At 49.6% G+C, this 27500-nt stretch overlaps 1 protein-coding gene and 1 pseudogene across 2 annotated transcripts in view; one reads left to right on the forward strand and one right to left on the reverse strand.

Moving 5' to 3' along the window:
- The window catches only part of LOC309559856 (methionine--tRNA ligase, mitochondrial-like), a 6943-nt pseudogene extending 694 nt beyond the window's left edge, over positions 1–6249 (forward strand). The window contains exons 2-4 of the transcript in view: positions 2808–3142; positions 4661–5411; positions 5864–6249. The product of the transcript in view is annotated as a methionine--tRNA ligase, mitochondrial-like (transcript). The remainder of the gene's footprint in view (positions 1–2807; positions 3143–4660; positions 5412–5863) is intronic.
- MPP1 (MAGUK p55 scaffold protein 1) overlaps positions 1–27500 on the reverse strand; it is an 894076-nt gene that overhangs the window by 253416 nt on the left and 613160 nt on the right. The window lies entirely within an intron of this gene.

A 27500-nucleotide genomic window follows, 5' to 3' on the forward strand; every position in this document is an offset into this window, starting at 1 on the left:
CCCTGTTGTGCCACCAAGATGTGCCCCCCCCCCAAATAAGATCCCTGCTGTGCCACCAAGATGTCCCCCCCCCAAATCAGATCCCCGTTGTCCCACCAGGATGTCCCCCCCCCCCCCCAGAATCAGATCCCTGCTGTGCCACCAAGATGTCCCTCCCCCCCCCAAATCAGATCCCCGTTGTCCCACCAGGATGTCCCCCCCCCCCCCCCCCAGAATCAGATCCCTGCTGTGCCACCAAGATGTCCCCCCCCCCCCAAATCAGATCCCCGTTGTCCCACCAGGATGTCCCCCCCCCCCCCCAGAATCAGATCCCTGCTGTGCCACCAAGATGTCCCCCCCCCCCCCCCAAATCAGATCCCTGTTGTGCCACCAAGATGTGCCCCCCCCCAAATAAGATCCCTGCTGTGCCACCAAGATGCCCCCCCAAAATCAGATCCCTGATGTCCCACCAGGATGTGCCCCCCCCAGAATCAGATCCCCGCTGTGCCACCAGGATGTCTCCCCCCCAAATCAGATCACTGCTGTCCCATCAAGATGTGCCCCCAACCCAAATCAGATCCCTGATGTCCCACCAGGATGTGCCCCCCCCAGAATCAGTTCCTTGTTGTGCCACCAAGATGTGCCCCCCCCCCAAACAAGATCCCTACTGTGCCACCAAGATGTGCCCCCCCAAATCAGATCCCTGTTGTGCCACAAAGATGTGCCTCCCCCCCAAATCAGATCCCTGCTGTGCCACCGAAATGTGCCCCCCCAAATCAGATCCCTGCTGTGCCACCAAGATGTGCCCCCCCAAATCAGATCCCTGCTGTGCCACCAAGATGTCCCTCCCCCCCCCAAATCAGATCCCCGTTGTCCCACCAGGATGTCCCCCCCCCCCCCAGAATCAGATCCCTGCTGTGCCACCAAGATGTCCCCCCCCCCCCCCCCAAATCAGATCCCTGTTGTCCCACCAGGATGTCCCCCCCCCCCCCCCAGAATCAGATCCCTGCTGTGCCACCAAGATGTGCCCCCCCCCAAATAAGATCCCTGCTGTGCCACCAAGATGCCCCCCCAAAATCAGATCCCTGTTGTCCCACCAGGATGTGCCCCCCCCCAGAATCAGATCCCTGCTGTGCCACCAAGATGTCCCCCCCCCCAAATCAGATCCCTGTTGTGCCACCAAGATGTGCCCCCCCCCCAAATAAGATCCCTGCTGTGCCACCAAGATGTGCCCCCCCCCTAAATAAGATCCCTACTGTGCCACCAAGATGTGCCCCCAACCCAAATCAGATCCCCGTCGTCCCACCAGGATGTGCCCCCCCCCCCAGAATCAGATCACCGCTGTGCCCCCCCAAATAAGATCCCTGCTGTGCCACCAAGATGCCCCCCCCCCAAATCAGATCCCTGTTGTTCCACCAAGATGTGCCCCCCCCCCCCAAATAAGATCCATTCAGTGCCACCAAGATGTGGCCCCCCCCCACCCAAATCAGATCCCTGATGTCCCACCAGGATGTGCACGCCCCCGAATAAGATCCCTGCTGTCCCACCAAGATGTGCCCCCAACCTAAATCAGATCCCTGATGTCCCACCAGGATGTGCCCCCAACCCAAATCAGATCCCTGATGTCCCACCAGGATGTGCCCCCCCCAGAATCAGATCCCCGCTGTGCCACCAGGATGTCTCCCCCCCAAATCAGATCACTGCTGTCCCATCAAGATGTGCCCCCAACCCAAATCAGATCCCTGATGTCCCACCAGGATGTGCCCCCCCCAGAATCAGTTCCTTGTTGTGCCACCAAGATGTGCCCCCCCCCCAAACAAGATCCCTACTGTGCCACCAAGATGTGCCCCCCCAAATCAGATCCCTGTTGTGCCACAAAGATGTGCCTCCCCCCCAAATCAGATCCCTGCTGTGCCACCGAAATGTGCCCCCCCAAATCAGATCCCTGCTGTGCCACCAAGATGTGCCCCCCCAAATCAGATCCCTGCTGTCCCACCAAGATGTGCCCTTAACCCAAATCAGATCCCCATTGTCCCACCAGGATGTGCCTCCCCCCCGAATCAGATCCCTGCTGTGCCACCAAGATGTGCCCCCCTCCCCCCCAAAATCAGATCCCTGCTGTCCCACCAATATGTGCCCCCAACCCAAATCAAATCCCTGTTGTCCCACCAGGATATGCCCCCCCAAATCAGATCCCTGCTGTCCCACCAATTAGTGCCCCCCAACCCAAATCAGATCCCCGTTGTCCCACCAGGATGTGCCCCCCCAAATCAGATCCTTGCTGTCCCACCAATATGTGCCCCAGCCCAAATCAGAGCCCCGCTGTCCCACCAATATGTGCCCCAACCCAAATCAGAGCCCCGCTGTCCCACCAGGATGTGCTCCCCCCCCCCCCCATAGGATTTCTGCTGTCCCACCAAGATGGATGTGCCCCCCTACCCCAAATGGATCCCTGCTGTCCCACTAAGTTGTGCCCCCCCAAATCAGATCCCTGCTGTCCCACCAAGATGTACCCCCCCCCCCAAATTAGATCCCTGCTGTCCCACCAAGTTGTGCCCCATAAAATCAGATCACTGCTGTCTCACCAAGATGTGCCCCCCAAATCAGATCCCTGCTGTCCCACCAGGATGTGCCCCCCATAAATCAGATTAGACCCAAGCTGTGTCCCATTGGCATCAATGATGTCCCCCCCCCCCCCCCCCAACCAGATCCAAGCTGTCTCCCCTATCCAGGTCCCTCTCTTCCCTGATCAGATCAATGCTGCGCCCACACCTGCTTGTGACATCTGTTAACTTGTAAATCTAAAATGTGTTTTTGTTTTTTTTAAGGCACTGATGAACATGGCATCAAAGTACAGCAAGCTGCGGCTGTATTGGGTTTGAACCCGCCTGAGCTCTGTTCAAGGGTTTCCCAGCAATTCCACACAATGTTCGATACGATGGGAATCTCCTACACAGATTTTATTCGTACGACAGAACCTCGTCACTCCCGGGCAGTGTGTCATTTTGGGAAGACGCTGGAAGAGCGAGGATATATCTACAAGGGGATGTACCAGGGCTGGTACTGCACTTCCGATGAGGCTTTTTTAAGTGAGGAGCAAACGATGGAGAGCACAGACTCCAACGGCAACAAAATACGCGTGTCCGTAGAAAGTGGACATCAGGTGAGGAAGTCTAATAAATCAAAACTATACTATATGGGGGGAAGTTAAATGATTGAGTTCACGTCCATTGAAGGCTGTCCATGTAGGGGCCGTTTGAAGGCTGTCCATGTAGGGGCGTCCATGTAGGGCTGTGGAAGGCTTTCCATGTAGGGCCATGGAAGGCTTTCCTATATAGATCCATTGAAGGCTTTCCTTTGTAGGTCCATTGAAGGCTTTCCTTTGTAGGTCCATTGAAGGCTTTCCATTGTAGGTCCATTGAAGGCTTTCCTTTGTAGGTCCATTGAAGGCTTTCCTTTGTAGGTCCATTGAAGGCTTTCCTTTGTAGGTCCATTGAAGGCTTTCCTATGTAGGTCCATTGAAGGCTTTCCTATGTAGGTCCATTGAAGGCTTTCCTATGTAGGTCCATTGAAGGCTTTCCTATGTAGGTCCATTGAAGGCTTTCCTATGTAGGTCCATTGAAGGCTTTCCTATGTAGGTCCATTGAAGGCTTTCCTATGTAGGTCCATTTCAAGCTATCCATGCAGGGCCGTGGAAGGCTTTCCATGTAGGAAAATAAAAGGACGTAAAATTTTTTTGGGTACAGCGTCGCAAATTCTTTTATCCCATAGTTTTGCAAAACTATGTAGACTACAAACTGTATGATTGAATCGGTTCTGACATCGCTGTTTTACTAACCTGACTATTATTCTGAGTAGGAAACTTTCACGTTGTTTGCAAATATTCCAGATTCTAACTACCAGCAAGAATGAGTTCTTATTTTAAGAGGACGTGTCATTTCAGACCCACCATGTCCGCTCCTGTTATCGGCATCCACTCACCTGCTGCCTACATGTCTCTCACCTTGTGTCACTGCCGCATCACCAGCCGTCCCATTAAAGTGAATTGGACTGCTGGTGAGTCAACAGCGGGTCAGAGATGACAGTTGCTCTTTAGAAATTATGATTTAAATCAAGCCTTTCTATTAGTGATTTAAATTGTGATTTTAATCAACTTCATTTAAAGAGGTTGTACACCAAGAAAAATTTTTTTTCTCTTCTTTACATCCTGAAAGAGAAACCCATAATGAGCTAGTATGCATCGCATAGTAGCTCATTATGAAATACTTACCTTAGAACGAGCCCCCGCCGTGCCGTCCGCTTACCTGTATGACGGGCGACATGTATAGTCGCCCGTCTTCTGGGATTGCGGCATCCAGCCATCGGATTGGCCAGAGCCGCGGTGACGTCACTCCCGCGCACGTGCGCGGGAGCCGACGGTCACGGCCCGGGGCTCTGAAGGAACGGCACGATCTGCCGTCCCTTCAGAGCGCATGCGCCAGTGACGTCACTGGCTGCATTAAAGGTAAATATCTCCTAAACGGTGCATGTTTAGGAGATATTTACAGTACCTATAGGTAAGCCTTAATATAGGCTTACCTATAGGTACAACTTCCTGAGGAGGGTTTACTTCCTCTTTAAATCAAATTCACCCTGGGAATTACCTCCAAAATTTGTGCAGAGCACAAGTGTGTGTGACATGTGACACTGGATGAGTGAAGAGAATTACATGTTCCATCTCTCTTCTCTGCGCCCCAAACTCCTAAAGTGGCTTCAGACAGACCCTATCCACCCTGCCCCGTTCCTTCGAATAGTGCAGAAGTGGCTGGAAGGGGACCTCCCCGACCTCTCTTTGTCCGGACAGAGCAGCCGCTTCTCCTGGGGTATCCCGGTGCCTTCTGACCTGACTCATACCATCTATGTGTGGCTGGATGCCGTCATCAACTACCTAACGGTGGCAAAATACCCAGATCCCAGTTTCTCACCATGGGGCCCATCAATACATCTGCTTGCAAAGGACATTTTGCACTTTCACGCCGTATACTGGCCGGCGTTTTTGCTAGCTGCCAGTCTGACTAACTCTACATCCATTCTCATTTGACGTGTCAAGGCGTGAAGATGTCAAAGAGCCTCCAGAACGTGATTGACCCCACCGAATGTATTAGGCTTTACGGCAGAGATGGGTTCCTCTATTTCTAACGAGACTGCGACTTTAACCACGATTCTGTCCGTAACCTACTAAACTCTTCTCTTGCCGATGCTCTTGGTGGACTTTTGAACCGCTCCACTGCGCCCAGTATGAACCCCCGAGCAATGCTGGCCTCGTTACCAGTGCACGAGTGTGCCGATATTGGACGAAGATCAGTTGGAGGCCCTCCTTGGAGCTTTACGAGGACTTCCCCCAATTAGTAGACCAGTACGTGAAAACCTTACCGGTACACAAAGCCTTGGAACGCTGACCAGGAATTGACTACCGACTACTCTTCTGCTTTGTCCCTACCTACTGAACTGCTACCTCTGTTGCCGATCCGGATTGTCTGACCACGCTTACTGCTGCCCGCCCCAACCTTTGGCTCGTCTGACTTCTCTCTGGTTATCCCTTGTCTGCTCCTCCACTCCGGACTGAACCTGCACTCTGCATGGCTGGGTGATCCTGGGGACCGCGACCTGGTGTTAGCATGCAGCGCAGTCTATCCCCACCATCAGGGGCTCTAGTGAAAACCAGCTAGCACTTAGTTTCCGCACCTCAGGTGAACCTGTGTCCTCATCAGAGTACTACCTGGTGTCCATCCGATATCCAGCACTGCTTCCACCGTAGCCAACCCAGATTGTCTGACCACGCCTCTGCCAGACTACCTGCCTGCGGTCCTTGCCACTGGGCTCCACTCCTACCTCTGGCCAGCAGTCCTCTGACTCAGGTGAGCCTGTAGGATTGTTACATGATGGCGGCGTGCGTTCTTCCAAAGTCAAGTTCAATGGAAGCTGTCCAAGGGATCAGAAGAAGACCAGGCATGGGGGCGTTGTGTTCTCTACCTCACCCTCGAAGCCTTGAGGCTTTATGGTACCCTCCTGCAGCCTGCCATTGCTGGACTGGCCCAGACCATCCTTAACAGGCTTGGTGTTGGCCATGATTATAGAACTCTGAAAGGAAATCCTTTCTTTGCAGCGACTCAGGGAGAGAACTGCGGCTTCCAAGGGCAGAAATTAGGACCGGACTGTGGCTTGCTATATCACAGACTGCTAGATAAAGAAGAACAGGGGCTTAACAAAGATGGAAACAGATGTACGTAAATTTAAAGGTCGTAGGGAAAAGGCCTCAAGGGGGAACTGTTATTCTAGAAGGCCGTTTAATAACGGCCCTTTTGTTCACATTGGTGTGCGTACCAAGGTAGGCAGAATGTTGCTCCTCCTGCTAATGAGAGCATAGGTGGAAGGCACAGAGCTGATTGGAGCAGCTCTGTAAAATACTCGATCAATCAGTGCCAAATAAACATCACAAATAAATCTCAAAAATGGTGTCAAAAGTCCAATAGATGTGATTGTTCAAAATTGATGACACCTTCCACCACCAATAGATGAAAGACCCCCTTACCAGATCCTATTGACCCCTCATTACAAAAGATCGACAAGTTCCAATACCAGCCAAGGCCTTATAGCATCCAACCAGGTCCTCCAATCAGGCTCCTCACTCTCCTCAATTCCATATCATGGAGGTTAACCGGGTTTGATGACAGTCATAGAGTAGCTGTGGAGGAAGTTGACCCTGCTGGATGAGATCTGAGGGCTGAGTTTGTCTCCTGCCTTAGGTGTATGAGGAGATCAGTATACAATACAGAGGACTGGATGGATGAGCACACTGAGCTGGTTAAATTGGTTAAAGTGTTAGTTCCCCTTTTCATTCCCCGCCCCCCCCTTCCCCTTTCGGGGTCTCCGTTGTAATTACCTCCGGGGAAGCTGAACTATCAGTGGCCACACAGCCAGTCCCGGGATTGGAAATCCCCACCCTTCTCTGTGCAGCGCTTCCGGGACAGACCAGATCGGTTCACTGTGCAGGAGCTGTCCAATGAGAATTGCTATGATCAATCCCAGGAGCACTGCACAGAGAGGAGGGTGAAGAGTGGGAATTTCAAATCCCTGGAACACTGCCTGCTCAGCATCCCCATAGCGAAGTACAGCGGGTAATGGGAGGAGGGGAGGGTTGGGTATAATGTGTTAGTTCACCTTTTAAAGGGTAACTCCACTTTCGTGGGGGGGAAAAAATAGCAAAGAAAAAACAATATAGCGTATACAATTGTGATACAAATCATATTGTAATTGAATGTTATTAAAAAATTTCCTTTCCTTTTCAATCTGCAGCTGATGTAAATTTTTGAAAATGCAATATGGCTGCCTGGAGCTGTTCTGTACACAGAATGTATACTGACTAGGGATGCACCGAAATTATCGGCCGAAAATGAGCCTCTCATTTCGGCCGATAATGGGTTAACATTGCCGAAAAGAAATATGGCCGCCGTGGGGGAAGGAGGAGGGCGCAGCGCAGGGCAGGTTTTAAAAGTCCCGCCTCTGGCCGGCCGTCCGCCTCTCAATGACGTCCCTACTACGATCTGTGCATTATGAATGGACTTACCAGGCGAGGGTGCGGGGCGAGCGGCCGCTATAGAGATAACTGATGTGATCCATCCCTGTCAGCTCAGCACGACTATGTATGAATGAGAACAGAACTGAGCTGACACCGGGCGGGGGGGGCGGGCGGAGCGGCCGCTATTCGCTGTAACTATGTGAGCTTCACTTCCTTGTCAGCGGAGATACATGCCTGTCAGTGAAGTGAAGCTCTCACATAGTTACAGCTAATAGCGGCCGCTCCGCCCGCCCGGTGTCAGGTCAGTTCTGTTATCATTCACACATAGTCGTGCTGAGCTGACAGGAAGGATCACATTAGTTATCTCTATTGCGACCGCCCGCCCCCCCCCCCCCCCCCGCCTGGTATGTCCATTCATACTGCAGAGATCGTAGTAGGGATGTCATTGAGAGGCGGTGCCGCCGGCCAGAGGCGGGACTTTTGAATGAAGGAAACCCGAGGAGGGACGCTAAGCCAGAGGGAGGGAGGGAGGGAAGGAGGGGGGGGGGGAGAGCTGAGGCAGCTTACCAATGGTTTTTGTATTATGAAGCATGAGGGGTTAATGTATTGTCACTGCTGGTCACTCATCTATTAGTGACCGACCAGTGGCAGGTAATTAACCCCTTTGTGCTGCATTAGTGCAACCAGTATCAGTGTTAATTAACACTGGTTGCACTAATGCAGCACAAAGGGGTTAATTACCTGCCACTGGTCGGTCACTAATAGATGAGTGACCAGCAGTGACAATACATTAACCCCTCATGCTGCATAATACAAATACCATTGGTAATTAAATTAACCTCTTGCCAAACCATCACAGTACATATACGGTGACAGGGTGGCAGCGACAGGTGTACGTCGCTGCCTGTTTTTGGTGTATGCCCCTGTTCTATCCATTTTAAAACATTTTTGGGGAAAAAGTCATTTTCGGTTTTCGGCCAAGGGCATCCTGCATTTTCGGTTTCGGCCCAAAATTTTCATTTCGGTGCATCCCTAATACTGACCACACCCCCAGAAACATAATTTCCTGCTTGTGTGATTGGCTCACCAATTTTCCCAGAGGTCTGCACTAAGATACAAGTCAGATTTCTGGCATCCCCTGCAACAAAAATGTCATTTCTCTTACGTCCTCCGACAGTCGCCGCCTCTTCATATTCGTCACATATGGGGTATTAGACTTTGCTCCGAAGGAGTAGCTAGGCAACAGAATATGTTAACAATAAAGCTTTTAACATATCCCACCCTCAAGGGGTGGTCCCCTCAGTCAATACCCTCCTACTTCCTGCAACCATATCTCAGTTTTAATGTCTAGCTTGTCAGGAGTGGCTGGCTTTTCCTGTGCTTGGGCTTTCTGCCCCAGACTCTTTCTTCTTTTTGAAATTTTGTTTGAGTTTTCTCTCTACCTTTACTTAGCTGTTATTTTTGTCAGCGTTAGTTCTTCTGATGAAGAGGATCATGCTGGCTGGGTCTCGGGCTGATCCCCCTGGTCACAGGTCGTGGGTCAGTGGCTTCCCAGCCTGCCATCGAGCGTTCAGCCAGGTAACGCTCCTGGCACAGTGAACGACCCATCCCTGTTCGGTGCAGGGATGATTGGTGAGGTGGCTACCTCACTGGACGCTGTGCGGTTTCTTAACCCCCATTTTGTGCGTCTTGAATTGCGACTCTCCCTGCCTCATGTGCAGCGGCTTGTTCGCCTGTGCGGGTCCCCCACGCCATTGAGAGGTAAGTGTATCTATGTGGGGACCTGTCTGTCTGGGGGGGGTGTCAGTCTGGGACTGTGTAACCTGCCTCTATTCACACTGCTTGTCTCCCTATCTCTCGGCTGCATGCTGTGGGCTGCAAGGGGGGGGGGAGCTGTGTGACACTGTGTGTGTCAGCCTGGTCAGTGTGAGAAGCTGTGTGCTGTGGGGCATGTTTTTTTGGCATGTTGGGGCATATACAGCGATCGCTGCGGCGATCTGACATGTATTCCTATACAGGGATGTCACGTGTGCATTACTGCACTGTGGAGCGGCGGTTTCGGCGCCAAACGGCGCCATTTTGCCTACACTCGCTCCGGCCGCATGTTTTACATGCATGGCGGCCATTTTCTTGTAGCCTCCATAGGCTTTCATAGAGCGCCCTGGCAGCATCACTTCCTCTTTCCAGGAACACCGATCGAGGCAGCAGCAGCGGCGAGGGTCTCCTCAGGTTTTATCCTTCTGTTCTTGCTATCCATTGCCTGTGTTCAGTTTGCATATTCCCTGTGGGGGTCTCATTGTGCTTGAGTGTGGTGCGGTGGGCTGCGCTTGCCGCGCTTGCTTAAAGGGGCAGTTAACCCTTTATTGTCTGGCATTACAGGGGCAATGGATTCTCAGGAGGGCAAATTTCCTACCGCCCTGGTGGAAAGCCAGGGGACCGCTGTTTCCCCCCCCAGGGGGGGATTTAGCCACTATTGTGGCTGGCCTTGCTGCTCAGGTGCAGATGCTGGTGGCTGCTCAATCTACTAAAAGACCCAGAGTTTCTCTTTCCTCTGCTTCTGAGGGTGAAGGTGATGGGGTTGTTATGGCGGGGGCCTCCTTATCGGGGTCCCGCTCCTCCCTAGATCTAGTGGGGTCCGAGGTGGAGGCTGAAGTTGAGGGGGTTGATAATTCTCCCCCTGGCTCGCCTGAAGAGCTTGCAATCATGGATGAATTGATTGCTTCCATAAAGCAAACACTGCGTTTGCAGGATGAAGTGTGTCCCCCCGCTGCCTTGGCGGCCTATGGGACGCAGAGAAAACGCAGGACGCCGCAGGTTTTTCCCTGCAATGATGATTTTCAGCGCGCTGTTAAGGAACAATGGCGCAATCTGCGCAAACCTTTTGCTGTACCAAGTAGGTTCAAGCTGCGTTATCCTTTCTCGCCTTCCACTGATGAAAGGTGGTGTGTGCCTCCCCCAGTGGATCACGCAATTGCGGTTTTAAACAAGGCCACTGCGATTCCTGCAGAGGATTCCCGTGTTCCGTGATGCCACGGATAGGAGATTGGAGTCTCTTGCCCGTCATACTTATTCTGTTACGGGTTCTATGCTTAAAACTCTGTTTGCTTCTCTCATGGCGGCCCAGGCGATCGCAAGTTGGACGCAGATGCTTAGGCGCGTCCTAGTGGCAGACTCGGCCTCGCCGGCGACCCTGGATATGGTGGATCAAATCCACCAGGGTGTCATGTATCTGTGTGATGCGGACCTGGACCTGGTTCCATTGGCTGCACGTGTGCACAGCGTGGCGGTGTTGTCTCGCCGCCTGGTTTGGTTAAAATGTTGGTCGGTGGACCAATCTTCACGTAAGACCTTAGCCAATCTGCCTTATGATGGGTCTCGCCTTTTTGGGGAGTCCTTGGATGTGTTGATTAAGGGGATCACCGGGGGTAAGAGCACTCTCTTGCCCCATTTCCCCAAGGCTAAGGGGGCTTCTGGGAAGAAGCATGCTAATTTTCGGCCCCCTCAGGGGTCCTTTCGTGCCTTTCGGCCGCACTACAAGGGCAAGCCGTTCAAAGGTCAAGGCTCTCAGAAGAAGCCCTGGTCTGGGAAACAGAAGTCCGGCCAATCCGGATCTGCAGCCCATAACAGTTCGGCCTGAAGGGGCGCCCTCACCCAGTTTTGGGGTGGGGGGACGCTTGCTCGGTTTTCTTCAGCCCTGGTTGGCCCGTGTGTGGGACAGATGGGTTCAGGAGATCGTTCGATCTGGTTACAAGATCGAGTTTCTCTCTCGGCCGGAGAGCAGATTTTTTCCCTCAAATCTTCAACTGTCTCCAGAGCGTTTGCGGGACCTGCACCTGGCGGTGCGGGACCTGAGGGCTCAGGGAGTGGTGGTTCCGGTGCCTCATCGGGACAGATTTCGGGGGTTTTATTCCAATCTGTTCACCGTGCCCAGGAAGGAGGGCAAGGTTCGTCCAATTCTGGACTTGAAGGCTCTGAACCGCTCTGTGCGGGTTCGCAAGTTCCGCATGGAATCCCTGCGGTCGGTGGTGGCTGCCCTGGTTCCGGGGGAATTCATGGCCTCCATCGATTTGAAGGATGCGTATCTTCACATCCCCATTTTCGAGGGTCACCAGAGGTTCCTTCGATTTGCCATTGCGGAGGATCACTACCAGTTCGTGGCGTTGCCTTTTGGTCTCGCCTCGGCTCCGCGGGTCTTCACCAAGGTGCTTGCACCGGTTCTGGCATTATTGAGGGCCCAGGGCATTTCTGTCCTGGGGTATCTGGACGACATTCTGGTTCGGTCTGCGACCAGCCAGGGTCTGGAGAAGGAACTGCCTGTCACGATGCAAACTCTGCAGGAGTTTGGTTGGACGATAAATTTTCCAAAGTCGACACTGAGTCCGTCTGTTCGTCTTCCCTACCTGGGAATGATTCTGGACTCGGTGCAGGCGAAGGTCTTCCTGCCGGAAGACAAACTCAGAACTCTTCAGGAGGAAGTCAGGTCCCTCAGGGACGTTCCGCACTCGTCTCTGCGGACGTGCATGAGATGTCTGGGATTGATGGTCTCGGCCTTCGAGGCGATTCCCTTCGCCCAGTTTCACACGCGGGGTCTCCAAGCGGAGACCCTGTCCAGGTGGGACGGGCGACCTCAATCCCTGGATCTTCAAATCTCGTTGAGTCATCGCACCAGAAGAAACCTTCTGTGGTGGCTCCAGTCCCCGTTGGTGTCCGGGGGCAAGTCGTTTCGTCCTGTCTCGTGGACGGTGATCACCACGGATGCCAGCCTGTCGGGCTGGGGTGGTGTTCTGGGCGTTCTATCCGCCCAGGGAACTTGGTCGGAGGGGGAGTCTTCCCTTCCGATCAACACTCTGGAATTGCGTGCGATAAGTCTCTGTCTTCATCGCTGGACGGACCGGCTGCAGGGCTGCCCGGTTCGGGTGCAGACGGACAATGCCACGGCGGTGGCCTACATCAACCACCAAGGGGGCACCAGGAGTGCCCGAGCGGCTCGAGAAGTGGCCGACATTCTGTCTTGGGCCGAGACTCGTGTCCCGGCGATAACGGCGGTTCACATTCCGGTGGTGGAGAACTGGCAGGCGGACTATCTGAGTCGCCAGACCCTGGATCAGGGGGAATGGTCTCTCCACCCGGCTGTCTTCCAGATGTTGTGCGCGAAGTGGGGTCTTCCAGATGTGGACCTGTTGCGTCTCGTCTCAAGGTGAAAAGGTTCGTGGCAAGGACGCGCGACCCTCGGGCAGACGCGTCGGATGCGTTAGTGGCCCCGTGGCATCAGTACAGGCTGATGTACGCGTTTCCACCGATTCAGTTGCTGTCCAGGTTCCTTCGCAGGTTACACTCGGAACGCAGCACGGTGATTCTTGTGGCACCGGACTGGCCTCGCCGGTCCTGGTACGCAGACCTCGTGAATCTGGCGGTCGACGCCCCGTGGCATCTGCCTCTTCGAGACGATCTACTGTCTCAAGGACCGATATACCATCCTGCTTTACAGTCGCTGGCTTTGACGGCCTGGCTGTTGAGACCGAGGTCCTGAAGGAGAAGGGTCTCTCTCCAGAGGTCGTTCATACTTTGATCAACGCGAGGAAGTCTTCCTCGAAGAAGGTTTATTACCGTACTTGGAAGGCCTATTTTGCCTGGTGTGAGTCCAGGGGGTTTTCACCCCGCACGTACTCGGTTTCCCGTGTGCTGTCTTTCCTTCAAACGGGTGTTGATCAGCGTTTGGCGCTGGCTACGATAAAGGGTCAGGTGTCTGCTCTGGCCGTTCTGTTTCAACGTCCCGTGGCTTCCAACTCCTTGGTTGGCACTTTTGTTCAGGGTGTGCGGCATCTGGTTCCTCCTAGGAGGGATCCTTTGCCCCCTTGGGACTTGAATCTCGTTCTGTCTGTGTTGCAACGTGCTCCTTTTGAACAGATCAGGGAGATCTCGTTGTCTATGTTGTCCAAAAAGGTTGCCTTTTTGGTGGCGATCACTTCGGCTCGCAGGGTGTCGGAGCTGGCAGCTTTGTCCTGCAAGTCTCCGTACCTGGTTATTCATTTGGATAAGGTGGTCTTGCGACCTAATCCTTTTCTTCCGAAACGAGTTTCGGAATTCCATCTTAATGAGGATATTGTCTTACCTTCGCTGTGCGCGAAGCCTAAACATCCAAAGGAGGTGAGATTGCATTCTCTGGATGTTGTTCGGGCGATAAGGGTTTACCTTAAATCGACTGAGTCTTTTCGAAAGACGGACTCCTTGTTTGTTCTTCCAGAGGGTCCTCGGAAGGGCATGGCGGCTTCGGCCTCTACCATCGCCAAATGGATCAGGCAGACCATTGAACAGGCCTATGCCTTGCAGGGGAAGGTTCCCCCTGTACCTGTGAAGGCGCACTCTACTAGATCTTTGAGTACGTCTTGGGCCTGTCGTCATGGGGCTTCTGTAGCCCAGGTGTGTAAGGCGGCGACCTGGTCGACCGTACACACTTTCACAAGATTCTACAAAGTAGATGTTCAGGCATCGGCGGATGCTTCCTTTGGCCGCAAGGTTCTTAGTGCGGCAGTTCCCTAGGGTCCCTTGTTGGGGACCTCTGGCTGTTGGGATAAGTTTTGTATCCCCTGGTTTTTTGTCTTTTCCTGGGTTGTTGCTTCTGTTGAGCACTTGTTTTTCCTGTTGCCCAGCTGGTTTCCTTCCTTTGGTAAGGTTCCTTTCTTTAATGCGGAGACTGCGTTGCCTTTTCGGCGCGGATGCGTTTCCCACCCCTCATGTTTGCACTGCTTTGGGACGTCCCCATATGTGACGAATATGAAGAGGCGGCGACTGTCGGAGGACGTAAGAGAAAACGGAATTTTTGTAAAATCTTACCTGTAAAATTCCTTTCTCTGAGTCCTCCGACAGTCGCCGCCCCCGCCCCTCTTTTGGGGTTTGGTTGTATACTCTACTGCTATTCCACTAAAACTGAGATATGGTTGCAGGAAGTAGGAGGGTATTGACTGAGGGGACCACCCCTTGAGGGTGGGATATGTTAAAAGCTTTAATGTTAACATATTCTGTTGCCTAGCTACTCCTTCGGAGCAAAGTCTAATACCCCATATGTGACGAATATGAAGAGGCGGCGACTGTCGGAGGACTCAGAGAAAGGAATTTTACAGGTAAGATTTTACAAAAATTCCGTTTTTTGGTGAGATTCTCCCAATAGGAACACGTCTAATTTGATTCAAATTCATTTATCAGCGAGCTATGAATTTGAGACACCATCTAGCTCCTAACATACCTGACCCTCCAAAAAAATGGTAACTTTTTTTGAAAAGGGGTTTTACCCATGCAAAAGGTGAAAAGTATGTAGGACTGTTGGTAATTACAAGAAAATGTCCCAATTCAAATCACAACATACTGGCCAAGTCTACAACATTAAGAAATGTATTTCTTGCCACTCTACCCATGTTACGTACCTCCTGACATGCCCATGTGGGCTACAATACATTGGGAGAACCACTCACCAATTATGGTTTTAATCATTTTACAAAACGTAACCACTTAAGCCCCGGAAGATTTTACCCCCTTCCTGACCAGGGGGTATTTTGCGATTCGGCACTGCGTGACTTTAACGGACAATTGCGCGGTTGTGCGATGCTGTATCTAAACGAATTTGGCGTCCTTTTTTTCCCACAAACAGAGCTTTCTTTTGGTGGTATTTGATCACCTGTGCGATTTTTTGATCACGCGCTATAAACAAAAAAAAAAAAAAGAGCGTAAATTTTGCAAAAATAGCAATATTTTTCACATTTTTTTATATGAAATTCCCCCCCAAAAAAATGTAAAAATAAATTTTTTAACATTTTCGGCCAATTTGTTTTATGCTACCTATGTTTGGTAAAAAAAAAAAAAAAATCGCAAAAAGCATATTTTGATTGGTTTGCGCAAAAGTTATCTTGTTTACTAACAAAGGGAAAGATTTATGTCATTTTTGTTTTTTTTTTTCTTTTAACGCGTAATGGCGGCGATCTGCGATTTTTTTTTGCGGTACTGCGACATTGCGGCGGACAGATCGGACCCTTGACTGACATTTTTGCCACTTTTGGGGTTACCAGTGACATTTCTACAGTAATCAGTGCTATACATATGCACTGTTACTGTAAAAATACACTGGCAGTGAAGGGGTTAACTTTTTTTTGAAAGGGAGGGGCTATGTGTGTCCCTAGGGGCGTGCTTTCTACTGTGATTGGCTGTGGCTTCAGACGTATGAAGAGTGATCAACGGTTCTACATAGTAGAACCGTATGATCATCCTTCATACACAGGGGAGAATGACAGGCAGCTTGTTTACACAAGCTGCCTGACTTTCTCCCTCTCCCCCGCCGATCGCAGAGTGACCGGCAGACATCGGGTCCGCCGGTCACACGCGCGGGGGGGTCCGTGACCACGCGGGAGCGCGCCTCCGGCGGCACGCGCTTGCTCCCTAGACCCTCACAAGCTAGTGACGTAGCCCTACGTCACTTTGCCTGTGAGGGGCTGACCGCCGACGTAGATAGTCGTGCGGCGGTCGGCAAGTGGTTAATAGGTTTTGATACATGATCTATGATAATAAATTTAATTTTATGCATAACATTATAAGTCAGGGTATTTTATAAATTAAAATTTATATTTTATATATTTATATTGATGTTAATGCTATATGTTGGGACTAGTCTCGTGGACCATTATTTACTATATGGAGCCTATTGCCTCTTTTAAACCATATTTAAACTCGCCATTTAGGTTTGTTTTTTCACCACAAGATGGCGTAGCTATCTTTGGTGAGGCGGGCTGTATTTAATTATATTTGGCCACCTATTGACACTGTTCATAACCTAAAAGATGGCACGCTTTTGGTAGGCAGACTTATGCATATTGGGCGAGGCTAATTGGCTGTCCAGCGAGGCCGTCCCCTATATAAATATTCATGACGCCAGTGTGATCATATGACCCTTGATAACGTCACTGGAAGTGATGAAACGCACCGGAACGTCTGATCACACTACGCTACGGATTACATCATTTCCGGGCTCCGGGCGGAACGCAGGTGCCGGAACGCAGAAGTGGTGTTCCCCGAGACCACGGTTGTCACTACTGTCCATTTGATTCATCTATATTGTAAGTGTTACTCTTTTAAATAAATCGCCTCTATTTGGTGTACTTCACCATGGAGTCCTTTTTGTTTGCATGATGCATTTGAGTCCAGCATTTTGACATCAAGCATTAGAGGAGGACGGCTCATCCCTGGTTGGAGGCATTCAGAGGGCATCTATCCTAATCCTGTCTCATAAAGGCTCTTACTGACCCCCTATAATTTGAGGGTCTACCATCTCTGGTAAGAGGCTTGACCCACCGGGTGATCTGCGTGTATGGTGAAGGTGTCTTTACTTCAACAAGTCCAGATCAGGATCCCTCTGATTTTCCATTCATTGGATGGTGTTTTATGGACTATCTTTGTCTCATTCAACATTGCTGTTGGGACTTTATATGCACAATTTATGCTATTTTGCACAATTTATATTCTATTGGTGTATCACTGCATTAATTATTTTTAATCAATTCATTTATTATTCGATATATTTAATTTTGATCCGTTAGAAGCCACTTATTGAGGCCTAATTTTTGATCATCTATCTGCATTTAATTTAAGGTGGCACTTAGAGATAAGTGAAAAAACTACACATTGGTTATTTAATTATCCACCAAATTCACTTGATTGTTATTAGTTTAATAAGATTTAGGGCTTTTAATTCATTTATGAGAATTATTCACTGGAGATCGCGGCTATTATATATTTATATATAATTTATTCAAAATTCTGATATGTAGTGATCAACAGATATCGTTTTTACATTGCTGATACCGATATTTTGATCATCGCGTACCGGTATCGGACGATATTTTTGTACATTTAAAAAAACATTTTTAATGACAGGTACTCTTGTGGAGTGATCTAGGGGTCTAAAAGACCCCGAACCCCTCCTCTGCACTTAAAAGCATTCAAAACGCCAAGTTTGGCTGTTTTGAATGCGGTCATTTTTTTAATCTGGTGCCAGGTTTTTGCATGAAGACCCGATCAGAGCCGAATGCGGCTTTCATTGGGTCTACGGCGGCCGTGCAGGCTGGTTGCCTGGGTTTCTCGGTGGGACAGGAGACCCGGGCGAGCCACGTAAGGCGGCGGGAGGGGGGGGGGGATGTTCCCTCCAGCTCCTTGTAATGACAGCCGAGCAGCTTCTCAGCCGCATCGGTCGTCATTACAAGACTGCCGATCGTTGGCTATGGGGTGATGCCTCTAGCTGCAGGCATCACTCCGGTACAAGCACTTTCCGAAATATCAGTGTTGAATGATCACAGAGCTCCTGTGATCCTTCTATATAGGATCACAGGTCTCTATGGTCATTTCAAAAGCTACGCCCCCCACAGTTAAGCCTCGTACACACGCAACGATTGTTGGCCGTGAATTTTCGGCCAACGTCTGATCGGCCGATTGCCGGCTTGTTGGTATGATGCTTCCGACAACCGATTCCGACTTTTCGGCCGAACAAAATCTGGTGTGCAGGCTATAAAATTTTTGTTGGCCGTCAACAGAACGGCCGATTTTCCGTCAGTCAGTACAGATTTCGGCAGACAAAAATCTGATGAGCAAGACTGGGCATGCTCAGAGAAGAAAAAACACACGGAAAGTAAACCAGCACATGACATCACTTCTGAAGTTGGTTTTTGTTAGCCGAGAAAATTTGCGTGCAGTCTAGAGCACATTTCAACCAACAAAACACTGGACAAAATACGGCCGATCGGTTGGCCAACAATCGTTGCGTGTGTACGAGGCTTTAGACTCACTCCCCTAGGCTAACATTTAACCCTTTGATCACCCACAATGTTAACCCCTACCCTGCCAGTGTCATTTTGACAGTAACAGTGCATATTTTTAGCACTGATCACTGTAGTAATGTCACTGGTCCCCCCAAAAGTGTCAAAAATGTCAGTTAGGGGTCCGATCTGTCCGCCGCAATGTCGCAGTCCCGCTAAAAATCGCTGCCATTTCTAGTAAAAAAAAATAAAAAAAAAAAAATAAAAATGACATAAATCTTTCCCGTAGTTAGTAGATGGAATAACTTTTTTGCAAACCAATCAAAATACGCTTATTGCGATTTTTTTTTTTTTTTACCAAAAATATGTAGCAGAAAGCAAATTGGCCTAAAATGTTAAAAAATTTTGATATTTAATTTTTTGTTATTTGAGAATGTTATATAGCAGAATCTGAAAAAATTGGATTTTTGTAAGATCTTACCGTAAAATCCTTTTCTCTTAGCTCATTGACAGACGTAGTCCTCTTTGATTCTCATCAATAGGGTTATGCTGCCTCCGCAGGAGTAGGACTAGGCAGAAAGAAAAACGTTCTGGCTCCACCCTAGGGGCAGTCCCAGAGGTCATATCCTCCCTCTCTCTGCTACAGGGAATCAGTTCTGTTATAAAGCAGTGTCAGAGAATTTAACCCATCCCAACTCAATGATAGAGGGGCGGGTACTACGTCTGTCAATGAGCTAAGAGAAAAGGATTTTACGGTAAGATCTTACAAAAATCCAATTTTCTCTGTCGCTCATTGACAGACGTAGTACTCTTTGATTCTCATCAATAGGGACGTCCCAAAGCAGTGCCACAAATGAGGGGTGGGATTGACAGAAATCAAAATCCAATCTAGAAGGCCCAACCGGTGCCAACTAGAAGTTTAAAGGCTCATTATAAACAAAGAATGAGACTCAAATAAAAATTTCCAACAGAAAAAAACCCTCGAGGTAGACCACTGGTCTCCTCAAATTGCAGCCTGCAAAACCTTGCGGCCAAACAAGGCATCAAACGATGCCATTACATCAACTTTATAATGTTTTGTAAAGGTATGCACCGACGACCAGGTAGCCGCCTTGCACACCTGGACCACTGACGCCTGATGGCGAAAGGCCCATGACGCACTAAGCGCCCGAGTGGAATGCGCCTTAACAGGGAACGGGGGCTCCCGACCCTTAATAGAATAAGCCTGTACCACCGTCTGTCTGATCCATTTGGAAATAGTCGCGGCAGATGCAGGCAACCCCTTTTTGGGTCCATCCGGGACCACAAAAAGTGAATCCGTCTTGCGAAACGAGTCTGTCGTTTCCAAGTATACCCTGATCGCCCGAACCACATCCAAGGAGTGTAAAGCAAACTCCCGATGATGGCTGGGCTTAGGACACAGGGAAGGTAATACAATTTCCTCATTCAGATGAAAATCTGAAATTACTTTAGGTAGGAAAGATGGATTCGGGCGTAGAACCACCTTATCTCTATGAACCACCAGATATGGGGAACGACAAGATAATGCGGCCAGTTCTGACACCCTGCGTGCAGAAGTGATAGCCACCAAGAAGGCCACCTTCTGGGACAACGTAGGTAAAGGAATCTCCCTAATATCTTCAAAGGGAGGTTTCTGAAGAACCGACAATACTAGATTAAGATCCCAGGGTGGTAACGGCACGCGCACTGGCGGGGCCAGATGTCGCACCCCCTGGATGAAATTCCGCACCAAGGAATGAGTAGCCAAAGGTTTCTGAAAGAAGATAGCTAATGCTGAGACCTGACCCTTGATAGTGCTCAAGGCCAGTTTCTGCTCAACCCCTTGTTGCAGAAAGGCTAATATTCGATTAACCGAATAAGAACGTGGGTGGAACCCCAGAGGTTCACACCATGCAATGTAGGACTTCCATGTGCGATGATAAATCTTTCTGGAAGTCGCTTTCCTTGCTTTAACTAGAGTAGGAATAACTGAAGCTGACAATCTCTTGTCCTTCAGCACCTGGGTCTCAATAGCCAGGCCGTTAAAGCCAGCGATCGTAAAGCAGGATGGAAGATCGGTCCCTGAGACAGTAGGTCTTCCCTGAGAGGAAGTCGCCACGGAACGTCCGCTACCAGCCTGACCAAGTCGGCGTACCAAGCTCGACGAGGCCAGTCCGGAGCTACCAGGATTACTGGAATTCCTTCCCCCTCTATTCTGCGAAGAAGTCTTGGCAGTAACCTGAGAGGAGGGAAGGCATACATTAGCTGGTATTGTCCCCACGGGGCGACCAGTGCGTCTGCAGTCTCTGCTAGAGGATCGCGGGAGCGAGCCACAAATCTCCGTACTTTCCTGTTGAATCGAGATGCCAACAGATCCACATCCGGGGTGCCCCAACGTAGGCACAACTGGTGGAAAACTTCTGGATGGAGGGACCATTCCCCCTGATCCAGAGTCTGACGGCTGAGATAATCTGCCTGCCAATTCTCCACCCCCGGAATGAACACCGCAGAGATAGCTGGAACAAATCGTTCCGCCCAGCGAAGAATGCAAGGCACTTCTTTGGCCGCTCGGACACTCTTGGTGCCCCCTTGGTGATTGACATAAGCCACGGCCGTGGCGTTGTCCGACTGGATCCGAACCGGGCTGCCCTGGAGCTGCTCGGTCCAGTGAATCAGACAAAGTCTGATCGCTCTCAGTTCCAATACATTTATCGGTAACCTGGATTCTTCCGGGGACCAAAGTCCCTGGACGGATAATTGACCGAGAATTCCTCCCCATCCGGATAGACTGGCATCCGTGGTCACAATCGTCCAATATATTGGCAGAAATGACTTTCCCTGGCTGAGCATCGGAGATCGAAGCCACCAGACCAGAGACTCTCTGGTCTGTTTGCTCAATCGGATCCGATTGTCCAGGGATTCCGGATTCCGATTCCATTTGAGAAGAATCTCTTCCTGAAGAATTCGGGTATGGGACTGGGCAAATGGGACTGCTTCGAAGGAAGCCACCATCAACCCCAGAACCCTCATGCAAGTCCGAAGAGAAGACCAGCTGTTGGATAGTAACAACTGGATTGCTGATTGAATCTTCCGGAGTTTCCCTACCGGAAGGAATACTCTTGCTCTGAATGTGTCTAGAATTAGACCCAGATATTCGAGCCTCCGGGGGGGAACCAGAAATGACTTTTGCCGGTTCACCAGCCACCCGAATTCCTGTAAAGAGATCATAGTAATCTCTAGGTTTTGTAGCAGGGTCTGTGGAGACTCTGCATGAAGCAGAAGATCGTCTAGGTAACCTAGAACCGATATGCCTCTTTGGCGCAGTAGTGCCAACATTGGGGCCAACACCTTCGTGAAGACCCGAGGAGCCGTGGCGAGACCGAAAGGTAACGCCGCAAACTGATAGTGGTTCTCTTCTACGGAAAAACGTAGAAACCGCTGATGTCCTGCGTAAATGGGAATGTGAAGATAGGCGCCCTTGATGTCTATGGACGCTAGGACATCCCCTTGATGCAGGGAGGCCGCTACTGTGCGAATGGACTCCATCCTGAATCTTCTTATGTTGACAAAGGAATTGAGTGCCCTTAAGTCCAGAATTAGACGCACCTTGCCCTCTTTCCTGGGTATTGTAAATAGGTTTGAATAAAACCCTTGAAAGCGTTCTGCCCAAGGAACGTGGACTACCACTCCTTGTTGTAGTAAATCCGTGACTGCTCTCCGCAGATCTTCTAAACGATCCGGGGATAGTCGGATATTGGAAGGGAAGAATCGCGCCGGTGGGAGAGATCGAAACTCGATCTTGTACCCTGACCTTATGACTTCGCAAACCCACTTGTCCGGGATTCTGGAGAGCCATGGATCCGAGAACCGGCGAAGATGTCCCCCCACCCCAGTTATGGGTGGGGGCGCACCTTCAGGCTTTAGTAGTCTTATCTTCAGGTCTGGAAGAGTCGGACTTTTGCTTGCCCGACCAACGTCCCCTGAAACCTCCCGAAGGAGCTTTGGAGGACTTAATTTTCTCACCCGCGGGACGAAAAAATTTCTTATGAGCGGAGAAAGAAGGCCCCCGTCTTTGACGAGGTCCTTTACCCTTAGCACTTTGCGTTAAAAAAGTGCTCTTTCCTCCCGTGAGATCCTTAATAATCTCATCTAAGTTGGCTCCGAATAAACGCTCTCCTAAAAAAGGGAGATTAGCCAATGCTTTTTTGGAACCTTGGTCAGCTAACCAACATTTTAGCCACAGTGTACGCCTGAGAACCACTGCTGAAACTGATGCTCGCGCCAATAATGGAGTGGCGTATAACGCCGCATCACACACAAACTGTAACCCCTGTATCATCTGTTCCAACAAATCTGATACCGCCTGAGGGACCTCTTCTAAGTCCCGGCGTAACCACTTGGTCCATTCAGTTACAGTCTGCGAAACCAGCCCAATAGCAATTATTGGTCTGAAAGCTGATCCAATCAAGGAAAACATGGCGCGAGACATAGCTTCTATCTTGCGATCCACCGGATCCTTAAAAGACGGAGCGTCTTCCAATGGAATGACCGTGGCTTTATTTAATCTAAAAATTGGTGAATCCACCACAGGTGGTTCTGTCCATTTCTTAATGAGGGCTTCCTCAAACGGATAACTCCTGCTAATGCGTTTGGAAATAGCAGAAGTGCGTTTTGGCAGACTCCATTCTTCTTTGATCGGATTGCCAAAACATTTGGGCAATGGAAATACCTTCGCCACTTTGATGCATTTTTTAGTACCAAAGGGAATTTCAGTCTCAGCTACTTCCGACGGTGTACCCTGTAATCTTAAGGTTTCTTGAACAGATACAATTAGTGCTTTTACCAACGCTTCCTCTCGGGCTATGGCTGATGCCGAAACATCCTCCTTACTGTCTGAAGAGACAGTACCCGAGACACCAATCCCAGATGAGGTACCTGCAACTGCAGGAATAGGCTCAGATTCTGAATCCGAAGTTTCAGATAAAATGGGGGTAGGCGGGGGTCGCTTTCTTGCGCCCTGTCCCTGACAAGCCACTTCCACCCGGGATACAAAGGTCTCCATAATAGCTGACAATGATTCAATAGTAAGCGGGGTGCTGGAGGATCCTGCAGACACCTCGAGGGGATCAGGTGGAGATACAGGTGTGGCAGGGTCCATGTTAATCCAGGACACTTGCCAGAAAAAAACTTTTTTTTTTTATCTGTATCCCCCTAGCGCAATAGCGCCCCTCAGTGTACCTGCTTCTTGACCCCCACAGAGAGAGAGAGGGACCCCAAAGGCTCACCACCCGATGCAGAGAAGTTTCCTATCAACTGCAGTCAGCGTTTGTCTTGTGCAGACTGGGAAGTACTGGGCTCGTTTTCCCGGGTAGAAGGAAGTGGCTCCGCCCCCTGTGTACGCCTTCCGGCGTTCCCAGCTGCTCCTCGAGGTTAGCTGGGCACTTCAAACATGGCCGCCCCCATGCAGGAGACAGACTCCAAAAAAATGGCGGCCGGCGTGACCTGCGGACGCTCGTGTACCTGGTCTACAGCAAAATGGCGGCGGATTGCCGAAGTAGCGTTTCCCAGCACAGCAACCTGCATGCCAAGCTAATGGCGGCTTATCGACCTGCAGGAGGTCCACTACAGTCAAGGTAGGCTTATACATGTATAATGTAATACTGCAGTCAGTCACAAACCGAGCCTGCTGGTTTAGAATGTTAGCTCCCAAACCAAGTCCGCTTGCCCACCGAGCACATTATCACTGAGGATATGTGAACTTTAACATTACAAGGGGGACTTTTAGTGTCAGAAAGAATCCGACCATGTATGGAGGGGCCCGTATCCCAAAACGCCTCATAGAGAGGAAAGGGAAACATTTACTCACCATACCGAACCGACAGGCACCCTCTCTTCACAGTAGCCTCTCCACCGAAGTGGGGGGCTGTTGACCAATCCGGACGCCTTGACTCTCTGGTTCCTGGCGTCCAAGCGAGACCTTTAACTCGCAAGGTCAGTCCCTCCAATGGGACTCTGTCGCGGCCGACCCAGCGCGGAGTTCTGGTCTGCACGCGCTCGTAGGCTGAACCGGGGTGACCACTGGATCTCAACATCCAGCACGTCGCCCGGTCCAGCATACTTACTTGAATGTGTCACGGCAGACCAAGCGTGATGCTATGGTCTGCGCGCGCTCGTAGGCCGGCTGGGGTGACCACTGGATCTCATTATCCAGCCCGTCGCCCAGATCCGGCGTAATTTGCTTGAAGATCTCACAGGAAAAAAACTGGAGAAAACTACCTAAAAAAAAATATTTTTTCTAAAAAATCTTGCCAGGACCAAAAAGATCCCAGCAAGGAACTTAGGTCCTTACTCCTGACTAGACAGAAAAAAACTGATTCCCTGTAGCAGAGAGAGGGAGGATATGCCCTCTGGGACTGCCCCTAGGGTGGAGCCAGAACGTTTTTCTTTCTGCCTAGTCCTACTCCTGCGGAGGCAGCATAACCCTATTGATGAGAATCAAAGAGGACTACGTCTGTCAATGAGCGACAGAGAAATATTGTTTTTTTTTTTCAGAATTGTCGCTCTTTGTTTATAGCGCAAAAAAAAAAAAAAAAAAATCGCAGAGGTGACCAAATAGCACCAAACTGTTTGTGGGGAAAAAAAGGACATCAATTTTATTTGGGTACAGCGTCGCACGACCGTGCAATTGTCCATTAAAATAACGCAGTGCCGAATCGCAAAATAGGCCCTGGTCTTTGAGCAGCCAAATCCTCCGGGGCTTAAGGGGGAAAATTTTCCGGTCCAAAAGTGGTTAATAACCAATTTTATTGTTTGTAGAAGTCAAGTAACAAAAACCAACACAAGGGTTATATATAAGCCTTATATCATGCCCTCTTTACTCCATTTCGCATGTTTTATTTTATTGAATAATATTTGTGTTTATTGTCATTTCTTTCATTATATGATATATTGTGTCTTATTTTTTACTAGCGTATTTAACATCAAACACGTGGATCCTGAAAAAGCCCTACAATCGGGCGAAACGCGTTTATTCAGGTCCCTTTGCACGTGTATTTGTACTTGCGGATCCCGTTAATTCGGGTTAAGGATTTATGTTCGTGGCAATGTTACTGCTAATAATATTACATTGATTATGTTATTTATTTGTGGATTATTGTAGCATTATAAAGTATCATATAACTTGTTTGGCACTTAAAAAAAAAAAAAACTAGTTTTCCCGCCATCTCCTTCAATTGGAGGAAAGGTTGGGGCCTCTTTCATAACTTAACTCTATTTGATGTATTTTTCAAGACAGAGTCCGCTCCTACCTATTTACTCTACAACACAAGGGTTATGACTTTAAATATACCGTAGCCTTTTGGCAGAAATAATCCTTTATGGCCTAAAGATTAGTTGCTGGCAGTCACACTTTTTTTTTTTTTTTAATATACAGCTTTTACCTAATATTTATTAATAATAAAAAAAATCTGCAATACTTGCCTTCAATTTTGAATTTCCCCCCTGCAGTAATTCCTTTCTGCCACTAGATGTCAGTCTTCCGGGTTGAAAGGCAGGCTAGCATCATTGAGTGAACTTCCTGGTAGCCCAGGCTGTCATGGACACACCCCCTAGGACAGGATCATCACAAAGCCTTGGCTCGCAGTATTCCACTATGCACAGTACTCCTCCTATGAGTCCTTGCAAGGAGTAAGGACAGTCCATTGTGGCAAAGGGGTTTCAAGGAGGTGGGGAAGGGGGGAGATAAATTTAAGCATGGGGGGATGGGGTGGTTAGGTTACCTAAAGCCCTCCCCTGCCTCTTAACCCCTCCCTATTGCAAACATATATATGTTTTTCTTTTTAAGTAAAAATGTTTTTTTCCTAAAGTTCAGGTCCATCATTTTCCCCTAGGTGAGGATAACACGCCCGGACCCCACGCATGCACAGGAAAGTCACAGGTCACTCGGGGATCCATTGTGGCATTTCAGCGCATGTGCAAGGTCCTGGGAACTGTCTCCCATTACTCATCCCAGGGGAACCCCTGCCAGTAAACTGGCAGACATCCCGCGCCGGTTCTGTGCATGCGCGAGACCCTGTGATCTGCTTCCTGGGATGAGTGACATAGAAATCCAAGGAGGAAGATCACAGAATTGTGTGCAGAAACGGTGAGGGATGCCTTCCAGTTTACTGGCAGAAGTCTGTAATCTGTGTGCATATGCGCAAGAGGTCCAGCGCATGGGCAGACATGACGCGGGGCTATGCCGGGTCCTGTAGACCTGACACAGATCCCTGCAGCGTGCATGCGGTAGAAATTAATTTAGGATGGTGGGGGTCGGAGAGACGCAGTGCAGGGAAAACTTTTCCTACAAGCATGACAACGCTGGACTACATGGACCAGTACGTAGGCTTGGCTACCGAGTCACTGATTTGAATCAGTGAATCAACTCAACACAGAGTTTGAATGCATTGAATCATGAAGGTGAATCTGATTCAATTCATTGTCAAAGATCCTCCCCTTTCAGGATGAGTAGAAACAGCAGCCTCAGCTGTTGTAAAATGAACTATAACAGGATTAGCTGTGTAAGCCAGCAAGACCCCAGGACTCTAAAATCACAGAGCACACAAGATTCTATTTTGTATCATGGAGGTGTCTGTGTGTGAGGCAGGCAGCAGCAAGTCATACTGGCTCACACACAGCTCATGATACAAAACAAAATCTTGTGTGCTCTGAGTCATTCGCTGAATTCAGAGTCATGCACAAAACAAAATCTTGTATGCTCTCTGAGTCATTCGCTGAATTCAGAGTCATGCTGGCTCACACACAACTCATGATGCAAAACAGAATCTTGTGTGCTCTCTGAGAAAGCACACACGATTCTGCTTTCTATCATGAGCTGTGTGTGAGTCAGCATGACTGAGTCTGTAAATGACTCCGAGAGCAAACAAGATGTGGTTTTGTTTTATGAGCTGTGTGTGAGCCAGCTTGACTCTAAGTCTGTAAATGACTCAGTCTCAGAGAGCACACAAGATTCTGTTTTGTTTGTCATTCAGAGACTCGAGAGTCATGCTGGCTCACACACAGCTCATGATACAAGACAGAATCTTGTGTGCTCTCTAAATCATTCACAGACTCAGAGTCATGCTAGTTCACCCACAGCTGATAATACAAAACAGAATCTTGTGTGCTCTCTG

The sequence above is a fragment of the Pelophylax lessonae genome (genome assembly GCF_965119305.1).
Source record: "Pelophylax lessonae genome assembly, chromosome: 7".
NCBI classification, from domain to species: Eukaryota; Metazoa; Chordata; class Amphibia; order Anura; family Ranidae; genus Pelophylax; species Pelophylax lessonae.